This window comes from Bufo bufo, chromosome 5, assembly GCF_905171765.1.
Source record: "Bufo bufo chromosome 5, aBufBuf1.1, whole genome shotgun sequence".
Classification (NCBI taxonomy): domain Eukaryota; kingdom Metazoa; phylum Chordata; class Amphibia; order Anura; family Bufonidae; genus Bufo; species Bufo bufo.
The window spans coordinates 238548320-238563388 of NC_053393.1; positions in this window are offsets into that span (position 1 = coordinate 238548320).

The following is a 15069-nucleotide window of genomic DNA, read 5'->3' on the forward strand; positions in this document are numbered from 1 at the left end:
AGGTATGGCATAAATCCCAGACCTAACACTATGACACTTCCTATGGAGGTATTGCCCTTTTCTCGGACAGTTAAAACTTCCTAGCAAGAAATAGGAGTTAGTTCACAGCTGACGTCATATCTAATTTACATGTCAAAAATGTAACTAATAGTTAAAAAAAAAAATTCTTTACAAAATCATAAACAAAATCAATGTGACAATCCACGGGACAGGGCAACTGAAAAGGAGCAAACATCTTTTTTAAACTGTAATATTTATTAAGATTTTACAAATATAATAAAGAATCAAGAATATGAACATACATTCCAAATGTGGATCAGAGTACAAATGAGAGATCTCCACATAACATACAGTATATAAATCACATTCAAGAGATCACCTAGTACTTTAACAAATATCTTGGTCTCTGAACAAAATGAAACCTAATAGTAAATAAGAAAAACATTGAGACACAGACAGACACAGAATGGAAACATAGGTAAGGACCAGGGAAAAGGTAGCGAATGCTTTACTGGGCAAAAGTCTTAATTAAGAAGAATGTGTGGTTGAATAAGCATCCTATGGTGCCCAATCAACCTGAAATATATCTACTTTATCAAGAAGTGCAATGAGATATTCCATGCTACAGATTTCTCTGATCCGGATCCTTGGGTCAGTACTAGATGGAGACAGGGGGTTCCTCATAAATTTGGCAGCTAGCTGCCTTTAGAACATGTAAGACTAATCTAAGGGAGGGCTTAACCACCCTTACAGGCAGAACATCAAGTAAATAGCTAAGAGGTTCCAGTATATTATGGATAAATCTCAGCTCCTCCCTCTAAAATGGACAAATGAGAGGACAGAGCCCAAAAATATATGGCAAGGTTCCCCCAGGCTCAACACCTCGCCAGCAAACATCTGGGATATCTGGGTTCAAGCGATGCAAAAAGTTTGGCATATGATACCAGAACATTTGTATTTTATTATTAATTTTCTCGATGTGTGACTCATAGTGATGTCTTAGCTGCTGAATGCCATATTAGTCCCAAAAAAACTTCCTACTTATCCATATATGGAAAAGAGTGAAAGTACCCAAGGGAGGGGCAGACATTTTTAACACTGCTTCATTACAGTATGTTCATGCTACAGTTAATCAGACACTGGGCTATTATCAAACACATTACAAATCGAGTTTCTGCACTGTAATCATTTCTGCCAGCATAACAATTTCCATTCCTTCCTTGTCCATAGTTATTAAATCACTTCAAGTGTGCTTATGTGGTGAATATTTGAGGGACATGTCAATCATTTAACACACTTTTACTACAAATGGAAGATCACCCAATATAAGAGAAATTGTTGGATTTGTACATGTAACGCCCCAGAGGTGCATTACCACTTCTACACCTTGCCACTATCTCCTATGATTAACCTAATGTCATTATATGTATTAACTTACAGACCCTGCAAAATGTATATTCATATTTCTTGTTATGTAACTGTTCACATGTAATGTGCCTGGTGCACCAGCAGGTGGCAGCAAGCATGGCAGAGCTATCTTACATAGAATGGAATCTTCTTTCCATTCTATTTTATCCCTCTAGGGAGGAGATTAGCTAGTTAGGAGTGAGTCTAGAGTACCCCCTGCCAAGGGAGGGTGTGCAGCAGGTGCACGTCCCTGCTGGACAAGCCTTGCCTAGACCAGATAGAGCACCTTCAGCTCTGCTGGATCTGGAGGGCACAGCAAAAAGCCTCAGAAGCCAGGACTAGAATGTTCCCTGGACAAAGCTAGAGATAGACCAGACTACAAAGTGAAGTACAGCATAAAGAAGAAGCTAAGTTCTATAGCCAGCCTGTTAGCACAGCAGAGCCAGAGAGCAACAGACGTAGCAGAGAGGAGTTTGCCTGCCACAGTTAATGCCAAAGCCTGCTGGAAACCAAGACAAAGCCTGTAAGCTGTTTGAAAGAATGTTTATTGAAAGTAAAGTTGCTGTTTCACTATATACAAGGTCTGGACTCAATCATTTCTTCAAATCCCTTTAACTATTCCCCCTATTTGCTCTGCTTCGGATGACAACTCCTAGGGTCCAGCGTATCCATGTAGGAGCACCGTGACACGTGCACAACACCTTAAGCAGTGGCGTAACTACCAGGGAAGCAGGGGAAGCGGCTGCTTCGAAGCCCGGGCTGACAAGGGGCCCGGCCCCCAGCAGCGTGCCCTGTCTATCCCTGCAGAGCTAAACATATGGGGGTCCCTCAGCTCTGCACCCCCCTCCCAGTATACCAGACATAGGGGCTCTGCGCCCTGCAGCTCAGTGTAGATGCCAGATCCTTCTAAGCTACAGGACCTTTGATGATGTCATGACCATGTGGCCAGGCTGTGGACTAGTAGCGCCTTTATGATCCTCATCTGCTCCTGACTTTGGCTTGAACATATGAGGTTAGCACCCTAGCACTTACAATTCCGGGTACTTAGGGTTTAATGCAGGGATGATGTGTATGGCCTCATTCATACATTGCAGATTTAGTCAAATCTGCAAACAAGATGTACAGCGAGCTTGTAGCATAGCTGTGTGTGTCTGCCTACCCAGAGCAGCTGTGTGTGGGGTGCATGTAGCAGAGCTGAGGGTGCTTCATGTGTATAATGCAGCAAAGATAAGTGTATAGTGTGAATCCAGCACAGTAGTGTGTGTGGTGTATGTAGCAGAGCTGTATGAGACAGAGGAATGTATAATGTGCACAGCGGAGCTGTGTATGTAAAATGTGCAACACAGTGATATATAATGTGCCACCCAGAGCTGTGTGTGCGCGCGCATGTAGCAGAGCTGTGTATGTAAAATGTGCAAAAACCCTGATGCTCTCAAAAAGAGCAAGCAATATAAAACATTGTAGTTTGATACCTTTTACCCCTTAAAGACCGGGCCCATTTTCATTTGTACATTAGCCATAACCTTTTTATTTTTCCATTCACAGTTATATGAGGGCTTATTTTGTGTGGGACAAGATGCATTTTTTAAATGCCGCCAATTAGTTTACCATGTCTTGTATCAGAAAGCAGGAAAAAAACAAATTCTTTGTGGGTTAAAAAAACAAAACAAAAAAAAAAACACACACAATTCCGCCAAGATTTTTGAGGTTTTCACATCACAGCGTTCACTAAAAATGCCGTCTTTATTCTGCGGCTCAATACGATACTAAACTTGTATGTTTTTATTTGGTTTAATTACTTTAAAAAATTACTTTTCTATATTTCGGTCTATGTGAGGGCTTGTTTTTGTTTAACGATCAGTAGTTTTCTTGGGGGGGAGGGGGCCCATACAAAAATTTGCTGTGGGGCCCAGTCACTTCTAGTTACGCCCCTGACCTTAAGGGACATTTAGGCCATCCTACACCACTCCTACACCTGGGTACCATCTACTACAATATCACTAAAAGGGGCCCTGTGCCCTTGTTGCTTCACTATAACTGGCATCACAACAACATATTTCTTTAACAAAGACCCCTTGCCGCGGTCCAGTCCATCGCATAAGTTCCAGACATAAAACGTGAACGCATTTCCATAGTCATCAGCTAAAATGTTCTTAAATGTAAAATAGTTGATCTATTATTTTTTTGCCATCAGACTGTGACTACATTTGGTATAATGCCATGTAGCCTGACAGTTACTCTTGAATAATGTATATATATATATATAGAAAAGTATCCTGGTTTGGTTATGCTTCAGCGCACTGTTTATGTAGCTGTAATATTAGTTACTTACAGAGAGTGGATAAGAAAATATTTCCTCCACAGCATCCAGAAGGAATATTTTCCTATACATCGAGCATATCTACTGGGGGTAGAGCAAGACACACAGTGATTTTTGCCTACAAGGATTCCAAATGAAAAATGTTCCATCATATACAGAACCCATACAGGAACCATGTTGGGTGCCCAGAAAGCTCAAATTGATGTGGTTATAATGACTGGCAGTAGACCCTTTATCTAATAATGCAGAGTCTAAGGGAGCCCTTGTCTTCACCTTTAACTCTCTCTTGGATATATGGCCTGTGCTACAGTGGCATTCCCATGCCATGCCCATTATGGTAATCTTAGATCAGTGGTATGTACATCACAGCAAATAGCAGACAAAAGCAGAGGTCTATGTTTCATCAGAGGTTAGAGCTGAAGGTCAGAATTTCAACTATACCAGTACAGTAGAGATGAGTTCAAACATATAAGCAAAGGTCATGTTCAGAAATCACCAGCCAAGACTTCATAAATAGGGTGAAACACAAAAACAGGAACACAGAGTCAGGAACAATCTGGAATAGTACAATCATGCCTAGAGGCAGGCACAAGGAGGCACAGAGACACTAAGGCAGTAGAATAAGTGACATCATTACTGAGTATTAGTTGTCAGTTGCCACGGCAGTTTAAAGGGTCCAGACAGTTTGGCCGGTTTGACTGGAAGAAAGAAGCATCATACCAATTCAAGGACTGTATAATGAGCATCCCTAGTGTTCACTATGCTTACATGTTATGGACATCATGTAAATGGCCCCACTGAATGTACTCTTTTATGAAAGCCGAAAAATACGAGATCATTATCAATATAGAAAGAGTATATTAATTCCAGAAAATTGTAAGGCAGCTCTCACCTGCAGTGGTTGAATCACCTATGGTGCACGGATGCCGCACCTGGCACCTGGGTCCTTCCTCATGACAAACATGTTTGTCATGAGGAAGGACCCACATACCTAAGAGGTCTGAAATGCATAGATTTATGTACACTTGTTTACGGATTTTACTTTGCTGGAATAAAAGCTATTATACTTCACCTGAAGTGAGCCAGATTTTTCTTCTTTGTTCTCTGGATTAATTCCAGAAGGTATTTTGCTAAAAATTCTTGAAAGCCAGAACTAACCATGTAAGTAAACTTGTATCCTCTTCTTTCTGCAGGAGCTGCAAAAGGACCTGCGATGACGTCACCGCGCTCACCACATGGTGAGCGCAGTGACGTCATCGCAGGTCCTGCTGAATGAAGATGGAAGGACCTGCGATGACATCACCGCGCTCACTACGTGGTGAGCGCAGTGACGTCATCGCAGGTCCTTTACCTGTGCATGCTCCACCTCTCTTACTCAGCTGGCAGACATTAAATATTAATAAAACATGGCTTCCCGTCCACACTAATGGATATCCGGGACCCAACTTTAATAATGTATATTATATCCAGCTGAGCATTTTGATACCACACATGACCGGTGTGGTTGTCCCAGAAGGTGAAATACTGGTTATGTGGGAATGCTGGCTGTCAGGGAAGCCATGATCACAATTATTAATACGGGAGTTGTACCAGAGATGAGTTATTGCTTATGAGATATTTTCTTCATCCTCTGGCACTGTATTTGAAAAGCTTCTGGACCCCTGCTTGGTGAGGTTCCATGCTGTCTGAGTGTCTGCATTTCCAGGACCCACCTTCATTACCACTTGCAAATAGCCAGTTTTTTTTTACATTCAGGTGATAAACTGATTTCCTCCAAGGGCAATGCGTATTCCACCTGCAGGCCTAGACGGAACGGCACGTACAATCACAGAATGGCATGAACATATATGGGATCACACGACAGGTATAAAAACATACACAGATAATAAAAGTTATGAGAATTGTTGTCCATTTTTCACAATCCCACTTTGGCGTATGTGCATCCAGACACTCCACACAGATTTTGTGCTGTCCTACATAATTTTGATAGTATTAAAGGGCATCTGTCAGCATATTTGCACCTATGAAACTGACTGACCTGTTGCATGTGCACATCTGTGTTGGTCCCATATTCATATGTGCCCGCATTGCTGAGAAATATGATGTTTTAATATATACAAATGAGCAATGGGGGCACTGCCATTACTCCTAGAGGCTCTTCTCTCTTTGCAACTGCCACGCCCTCTGCACTTTGATTGACAGGACCAGGCAGTGAAAATGTCACCACACATGGCCGTGACTTCTCCTAAAGTCAAAGTGGACTGTGTGCAGCAGTTGCAGAGAGAGCTGAGCCTCTAGGGGTAACATCAATGCCCTCATTTCTCCTAGAGGCTCATTGCATATATTAAAATTCATTTTCTCAGCAATGCGAACACATATGAATATGGAACCAACACAGATGTCTTCAGCTGCCAAGTGCATGTGCAACAGGTCAGACAGTTTCATAGGTACAAATCTGCTGACAGATGCCTTTTAATGTCCTCAGTGTTATAACGCTAATTGACAAATTTGTTATAATGCTATTTTTCTCATCTTGGTTCATCTGTGGTAAAGGACAATGGTTAAATCACAACAGTTATTAGGTTAGGGATCTAATTATGCACACTCAAAATATTTTTAGTCTAATTCCAAGTCCTGAAGGTCAAGTCCACGTCATTTGAACTTCACCTTGAACTTACCCAAAACAACACACAATTTAATCAGTTTGCCACCTATCCACCTTTAACTTACCCAACAAAGAACTATAGTAGAAAGCTGTACCAATTAAACAGCTTTTAAACTTCCAATCTGGGTATCCTATATGTGCTGAAGAATATATGCAGTGCTTCATTCTATAGGAGCTAAAGGGCCACACTTTGAATGCCATCATGCAGTACTTTTCCTCACTGTTACGCAAAATATTACCTAAGCAGAAAAGTTAGAGAGGAATTATAGGTGAACTCAAAACGCAAAACCATTTTGTTCTCTCCTATCTCATTTGTAAACCACCTGTAAAAATACCCTTACTTGTAAGGAAAAACCCAGTACTGGTCAGATTGAAGGAGAGACATAGAAGGCTCTCCAACAAGTGTTTATTGTAATATGAATTGGTTAGGTGAGAGGAAAAAGAAGAATTTGTGCAAACCAGACACTCCATTCCTGGACTACTGTTGCATGTGAAAGAGCTTTGTAGATGGTGCAGAAGAGTGAAGTCTCCAAAGAACAAGATTAGCATGTTTCCTTCAGAATGTCAAATTGTTTACAGCCTGAAATATCTAAAGAGTCTTTACTGGGGATATCAAGTGATCAAATTTGCATAATATTGTTTATGAAAAGAACTTTTGAAGTTTAGATCTGAATATCTTTAAAAATATTTATGCATAACAAGACATACAGAGGTGATGTGTTTATGTGAAGAAACTGCATTGAAAAGTGAAAGACTACAAGATAGAAACTGAGACACAGCTATAAATTAGTGCAATGTTCTTATCATGAGGTAAAATGTTTGGTAACTTGAAAATATGTCCAAAGATAAGCCTTTCAATTTTAAAATAAATTATTAAAAATAAAAAAATACTAATATCTATAGTATAGGGTAATTACAAACAAGACCTCTAAAGGCTGCAACACCAAGATATACAGGGAGTGCAGAATTATTAGGCAAATGAGTATTTTGACCACATCATCCTCTTTATGCATGTTGTCTTACTCCAAGCTGTATAGGCTCGAAAGCCTACTACCAATTAAGCATATTAGGTGATGTGCATCTCTGTAATGAGAAGGGGTGTGGTCTAATGACATCAACACCCTATATTAGGTGTGCATAATTATTAGGCAACTTCCTTTCCTTTGGCAAAATGGGTCAAAAGAAGGACTTGACAGGCTCAGAAAAGTCAAAAATAGTGAGATATCTTGCAGAGGAATGCAGCACTCTTAAAATTGCAAAGCTTTTGAAGCGTGATCATCGAACAATCAAGCGTTTCATTCAAAATAGTCAACAGGGTCGCAAGAAGCGTGTGGAAAAACCAAGGCGCAAAATAACTGCCCATGAACTGAGAAAAGTCAAGCGTGCAGCTGCCAAGATGCCACTTGCCACCAGTTTGGCCATATTTCAGAGCTGCAACATCACTGGAGTGCCCAAAAGCACAAGGTGTGCAATACTCAGAGACATGGCCAAGGTAAGAAAGGCTGAAAGACGACCACCACTGAACAAGACACACAAGCTGAAACGTCAAGACTGGGTCAAGAAATATCTCAAGACTGATTTTTCTAAGGTTTTATGGACTGATGAAATGAGAGTGAGTCTTGATGGGCCAGATGGATGGGCCCGTGGCTGGATTGGTAAAGGGCAGAGAGCTCCAGTCCGACTCAGACGCCAGCAAGGTGGAGGTGGAGTACTGGTTTGGGCTGGTATCATCAAAGATGAGCTTGTGGGGCCTTTTCGGGTTGAGGATGGAGTCAAGCTCAACTCCCAGTCCTACTGCCAGTTTCTGGAAGACACCTTCTTCAAGCAGTGGTACAGGAAGAAGTCTGCATCCTTCAAGAAAAACATGATTTTCATGCAGGACAATGCTCCATCACACGCGTCCAAGTACTCCACAGCGTGGCTGGCAAGAAAGGGTATAAAAGAAGAAAATCTAATGACATGGCCTCCTTGTTCACCTGATCTGAACCCCATTGAGAACCTGTGGTCCATCATCAAATGTGAGATTTACAAGGAGGGAAAACAGTACACCTCTCTGAACAGTGTCTGGGAGGCTGTGGTTGCTGCTGCACGCAATGTTGATGGTGAACAGATCAAAACACTGACAGAATCCATGGATGGCAGGCTTTTGAGTGTCCTTGCAAAGAAAGGTGGCTATATTGGTCACTGATTTGTTTTTGTTTTGTTTTTGAATGTCAGAAATGTATATTTGTGAATGTTGAGATGTTATATTGGTTTCACTGGTAAAAATAAATAATTGAAATGGGTATATATTTGTTTTTTGTTAAGTTGCCTAATAATTATGCACAGTAATAGTCACCTGCACACACAGATATCCCCCTAAAATAGCTAAAACTAAAAACTACTTCCAAAAATATTCAGCTTTGATATTAATGAGTTTTTTGGGTTCATTGAGAACATGGTTGTTGTTCAATAATAAAATTAATCCTCAAAAATACAACTTGCCTAATAATTCTGCACTCCCTGTACAGTACATAGCTCAGTTTCTTCCAAAGTGAGTTAGGGTACTTTCACACTTGCGTTGTGAAGATCCGGCAGGCAGTTCCATTGCCGGATCGTCTAACAAATGCATTGAAACACCGGATCCGTCTCTCCAGTGTCATCGGGGAAAAACAGATCCGGTATTATTATTTTTTGCATCTTTAGAGGTGTGCGCATGCGCAGACCGAAAAAACTGATCCGTTTTGCCGGAACACTTGGTGCCGGATTCGGAATTAATCAATTTCAATGGAAAATAATGCAGGATCCGGCATTCCGGAAGTGTTCTGGAATTTTGGACGGAGAAAATACCGCAGCATGCTGCGGTATTTTCTCTGGCCCAATACCGTAAGAGTGACTGAACTGAAGACATCCGATGCATACTGAACGGATTGCTCTCCATTCAGAATGCATTAGGATTAAACTGATCAGTTTTTTACGGTATTGAGCCCCTAGGACGGAACTCAATACCGGAAAAGAATAACGCTAGTGTGAAAGTACCCTTACTCACCACCTTTTAACTACAGTGGAAGAAATTAAAGGATAACTGTCACATTTAGACCCTAATTTAAATTTTCATATATGTAGTTACTAATAACATGATATTCCAGAATTAGTTACTATTAGACTGACTTACCCCATATTTAATAAGTTTCAGCCCTTAGCAACCAGTCTGCATAAAACTGCAAATTCACTATTCAGTTAAGATGGCCGCCACTGCCCTCACCCTGAGGCTAATCCCGCCTGCCCTCACTAGCCAGTAACAATAGCCCCCCAAAAGTGTCAGTAACCAGAGCTCTCCCCCCTAAAGGGTTAATCTCCTGCAGCACAAAGGGGTCCTCTTACCACATGTTTCTTTCATTTATACACTGAGCAGACGGCAGATCTCCCTTCCCTGGTCTGCGCTGCTTCAACTCTGCATTCTCCAGCTCTGCTGAGTGAGGGAGCGTCTGCCAAGTGCAGGGACAGGGAGAAGTGCACAAAGCCCAGGCACTGTTATCAGCTGCAGGGGAGGACCTGGCTTTAATCATTTACTTACAGTCAACAGATAGACGGCCCATGCCCAGCAACCCTATTTTAAGCACAGGCAGTACAAGGAACAAAAATGTGGAATTAAGGGGTAATTGAATACACAGTCAAAAGTTGAAATAGGGCCACCAAGGTGATAATAATCACCACAATCCAATACTCCAAAAAAATATATATACGACAGTTATACTTTAACTACAAGAGGAGTGGAAGTGAAATCTTACATTGGAGGTTTCGTCAATTCTCATCCGCAATGCATTGTCATCAAGATCGTAATCATATGCAGAATATAAATGTGCTCCATTTTGTGTGTCTATTTTAGGATTGTAGAAGGAAATATAGGGGGTCATTTATTAACCAGAAATACGCCTATATTAGGCACATTTCTGGCACAAATCGCGGCGCCACAAAGTTCTTTGTGCCACAATTTACGATTCTTCATGCTCACACCAGGTCTAAAAAAGTGGGCGTGGTGTGGGTGGGGATGGGCCGGTAGGCCCATCTCATCTACCATTTTCCACACCTGGTTTAGGCGTAGAAAATGTTCTAAATGTAAGACAACTAGGAAGCTGGCTTGCATTTAGAAACAGAGGTGGATCCGCCGAAGTAATGAAGAGGCCAGCACCACAGATCAGGGCAGGCAGAAGAGTGGCATATCGAACAGACATTCTGAAGTCAGGGCAGACCGCTTACAAGCAGCAATGGAGCAATGCGAGGAACAGGTTAAAGCCTGGATGAGTAGCCGGTAGCCAGATTTAGTAGTCAGGCATAAGTTAGGTAGACAGGTAGTAAGATAGATAATCACCTTCACCAGTTAACTAGAGACTAGAAACATAAATCTCAGGCACCCTGCTCTTGGGGAATTTGTCTTATATACCGAGAGCTGGCCAGCCATAGGCTGGGGAAGAACTTGGATTTGCGTTGGCCATTTAAGAGGATGAAAGTGAGCACGCACACCCTATAGTGGACCAGGAGGCTGCAGCCTGCAGAAGACACTACTTGGGCCAGCAGCTGGGGATGGTGCCATCTAGCCGGGAAGCAGGCCCGGGTGGCCAGTGAAACAGGAGAGCCACCTGGGTGAGTAGTGTGGTGCCCTGCTCACAGAGACGCCAGAGCAACAGTTTGTAAAGTGGGTGAATTCAATTGCTTGCAGGCTACTCTGCTTATAACCTTAACATTATATAAGCAGCAAATCCTCTGTCTTCAATGGCCATTCCTTTAAGACTGTACCAACCAGGCTTAGGTTTCAAGGCTCACAACAAATGATACCAACAAATTATAATGTTTTGTGTCCCCATAAAAGATCAGCTGACAAGCGTTTACTATTTGTGTACTGATCGCTGCAATGTTTACACTGGGCAATATTTGAGACCATTCTTGGGGTCTATGTAGTCAGTGTTCCAATATATATGTAGGGTTTTTGTTGACGTTTTTGGGCTTTTCTTGCAGATTTCACTAAATAAATGTATTTGGCCATAGAGACATATGATGTGACAAAAGATAATTACTAATCACTGTCCCAGAATGTGATGTGACGTAAGGGTACTTTCACACTAGTGTTAGTGTGATCCGGCAGGCAGTTCAAATGCATTGCAAGAATGGATCCATCTCTCCTCTTGTCATGCGGATGGACGGATACGTCTTGCAGTCTTTTTCACAGTCCGTCCTTCAGTTGTTTTGCAATGCCGGATCCGGCACTAATGCAAGTCAATGGGAATTAATGCCGGATCCGGCATTCCGGCGACTGATCAGGCATTTTGGACAGACATAATACCGCAGCATGCTGCGGTATTATATCCGGCCAAAACGCCTGACAGTTACTGAACGGAAGGCATACTGATGCAAACTGAATGGATTTCTATCCATTCAGAATGCATTGGGATATGCCTAATCAGTTTTTTTCTGGCATAGAGTCCTTTTGACGGAACTCTATGCCGGAAAAGAATAACGCTAGTGTGAAAGTACCCTTAGTGAGACTTAAAGTTTAACTGTTGTTTCGGTTTCTTTTTAATATTGTGTAAGGACAAGGATGTAAAATATTTTTGTAATATACTTAATTGAAAAATGTTTCTTTCTACTAGAAAACAGGGTGCAAAGAGTTTCTTTATCTAAGCTTTAACAGCGTTACTAAGGAGAGTCTGTCTTCAGCATTCTACTGAGCACTGAAGATGCCTGTGTGTAACATATAGAGGCTTCCAGCCTGCCTCATGTCAGTAACCCAGTCCCAGACTATGGACATTTGGCCTATCATTGCATACCTCGCAACTTTTTGGATGTTCAAAGAGGGACACTTATTGTTCATTGTGTGAAAGGTCAATTTTTCCTGAATATCTATACACTTCAATAGTTTTCTCTTATGAAATAGAGCAAAAATGTTCTGAATATAGAAATTTCTAAAATTCTAATTGCATCAAATAATGAAATAATGTACAAGGAGAGCTCTAATATGCACACAAACCAGCCAAACACTTTCTGGACCAACAAATGCAAATGTAATGCCATTATGAAGATCTACACCTCAGATCAAAAGAGGGACATTTATGAAGCAAAGAGGGACAAAGGCACATGGGTCCAAAACAGGGACTGTTCCTCCAAAAGAGAGACACTTGGGAGGTCTGTCACTGCCCATTACCGCGCCTATCTGACTTGTTATATACATTTGTTTTCACTGCTCAGTACAGCCTCAAAGACTGAAGACAAATTCTCTTTAGCAGCACTCTTTGCTAAGAAGACTCTTTAAATTTAAATGACATTTGCACTTTAAGGGGGTTAATCTATTTACAACCACTTCATCTTCCTTTCCTAACACAGTTTACACGCTCTGGATAGAGGCTACCACCTATATTGAAAAAAATGGTCCCTGTTTTATACACTGTTCTTTAGCAAAGGGTTAAAACACTTTGAAAGACTATGGGTTGTTTTAGCATAACAGGACCACATTTCTTAAAGTTTTAAGCTTTAAATAAAAAAAAGGTATGATGTGTACAAAGGAGAGACAAAATATTGATGACATACAATACAAGCAAGATGCTAGAAAACAAAAGGGAGAAAATAAAGATCTAACACAAGCTTTAAATGTTTCTGCTCATTGGGGATAGAATAGGAAAAGGGAACATACATAGACCTAGCTGACCCCCACCAATGTGAATCCAGTTTTATTGTTCATGTTTTATAGCTTCATTCCTTGGCTCAGGTTTCAAGATTTTCTATTAAGCTATTAGACAAATGCGCAATTTATGACAAGACAGTACAGTACATAATTACGAGGGTAGAAAATGTTCAGGTTGGACAAACAGATGTTTATCTGCCCGTTTATTGAGAACTGTACCAACCTAGCTGAGGTTTCAAGGTTCACACTTTTTCTTGGCCAAGAAATAGAGACTTTACAAAATTAAACATGGTAGGGAGGGCCATGAACAATATTACCCTGTTTCCCTTGTGTAGTTTGTACAATATAATGCTTATCAGGCCTCATTCATCGAAACGGTCTAACAATAAGGGCTGTTTCACACGATGCGGTGCGTCTCATCCGCTGTGTGAAAGACAGCCAAGCCCCGCTCCGGTCAGTAGAGACACGGAGCAGTAACATGATTGATAATGCGCCGTGCCTCTCTGTGATCTATTTACTACAAAATCACAGTGAGATAAAGTTGTTACTGTGATTTTATAGTAAAAAGATCACAAAGAGGCACAGAGCATCATCAATCATGTTACTGCTCCGTGTCTCTGCTGTCCAGTGCAGGGCTTGGCTGTCATTCACGCTTCGGATGACATGCACGGCATCCACTCATGTAAAACAGCCCTTATTGTAAGACAGTTTTGAAAGAGCCCTAAAACTGTCTTTATTGCCCATAACAACCAATCAGAGTTCAGCTTTCATTTTACCAGAGCAGTTTAGATAATGAATGAGGCCCATCATATCCTTCTCTGCCAGTTAAGTGGTAGTTTTAGGAGGGCAGTAGTGTCGCGCATGAGTGGGTTCAACATGCAGTATTCAATTCAACAAAGAACTGTGATAGTGAAGGTCTGTATACGGCCAGACTCAAATGCCAGACTGTTTTACTGGTTAGTTTGTCATCCTTCTGTTTCAGCAAATGTAATGAAGTGTGCTTCTATCTAACTGGGTGTGTTAATTTGCAGAAGAATAGGTACTGGCACACCGAAAACTTACATGAACTGCACCAACAGCCACTTTACAATCCACAAATCTGCATTTTCTGTACAGCTATGAGTACACCAATTGTGGATTCAGTATTATTGTGACCCATGTGACCAACTCCCTCTGAGGGCATCTAAGCACACCCCTCGTTCTTCACACAATACCTTTGATGGTGAGGAGAGACTTTCCTGAGGGGTGTACCAGGTGCTACCTCAGAGGGGAATTGGAATACCAGGGAATCGGCACCAAAGTGTGAACCCACTGGACTGACCTCCAGGTGGCACAATACACCAAGTAGGTGCTGGGAGACCAGAGGCTGATCAGACAGAAGCGTAGTCAGGGTACAAAAGCAGAAGTCAGGGCAGGCAGCAGTCAGGCAAAGTGCGTAAACCTAGATCAGGGTCAGGGCAGGCGGCAATCAGGCAAATTCCGTAGAACGTAATCCAAAGTCCGGTACAGAGAATGACAAGAACTAACAGAACACCTTAGCTCAAACAGGAAACTAGACAAGCTACCTAAGTTGCTCAGGTGCCTACCCGTAGAAGGAGGCGTCTCCAAATACCTCCTGCAGGTCAGCCATAGGCTGGGGAAGATGGGAGGCGTGCGCATGCTACCTCACATAAGGAAGAGAGACACGCCAACACACACCCTAAATACACACAAGGAACTCTGAGCCAGAGTGCAAGCTCTGCTCAGAGCCAGGAGGGAGATGTTGGTGGCAGGAGTGCAGACCACAGCTAAAAACCCCGCTGCCTGCGCCTGTCAACATGGCATGCAGCAGCGGGGAGGAGTGATGGTGCCCGTCGCCCGTACCTGAATATGTGCGGACAGAATCAAAGGCACAGGAAGCGAGGCTAACAAGTATTTTTGATGAAAATGTGACTACAGCCACGTACATGAACATTGGCAAGCAATTCTATGCACAGTTAGCTGATCACAAGCACGGGTATTGTTTCTTTCAACAAAACGGGC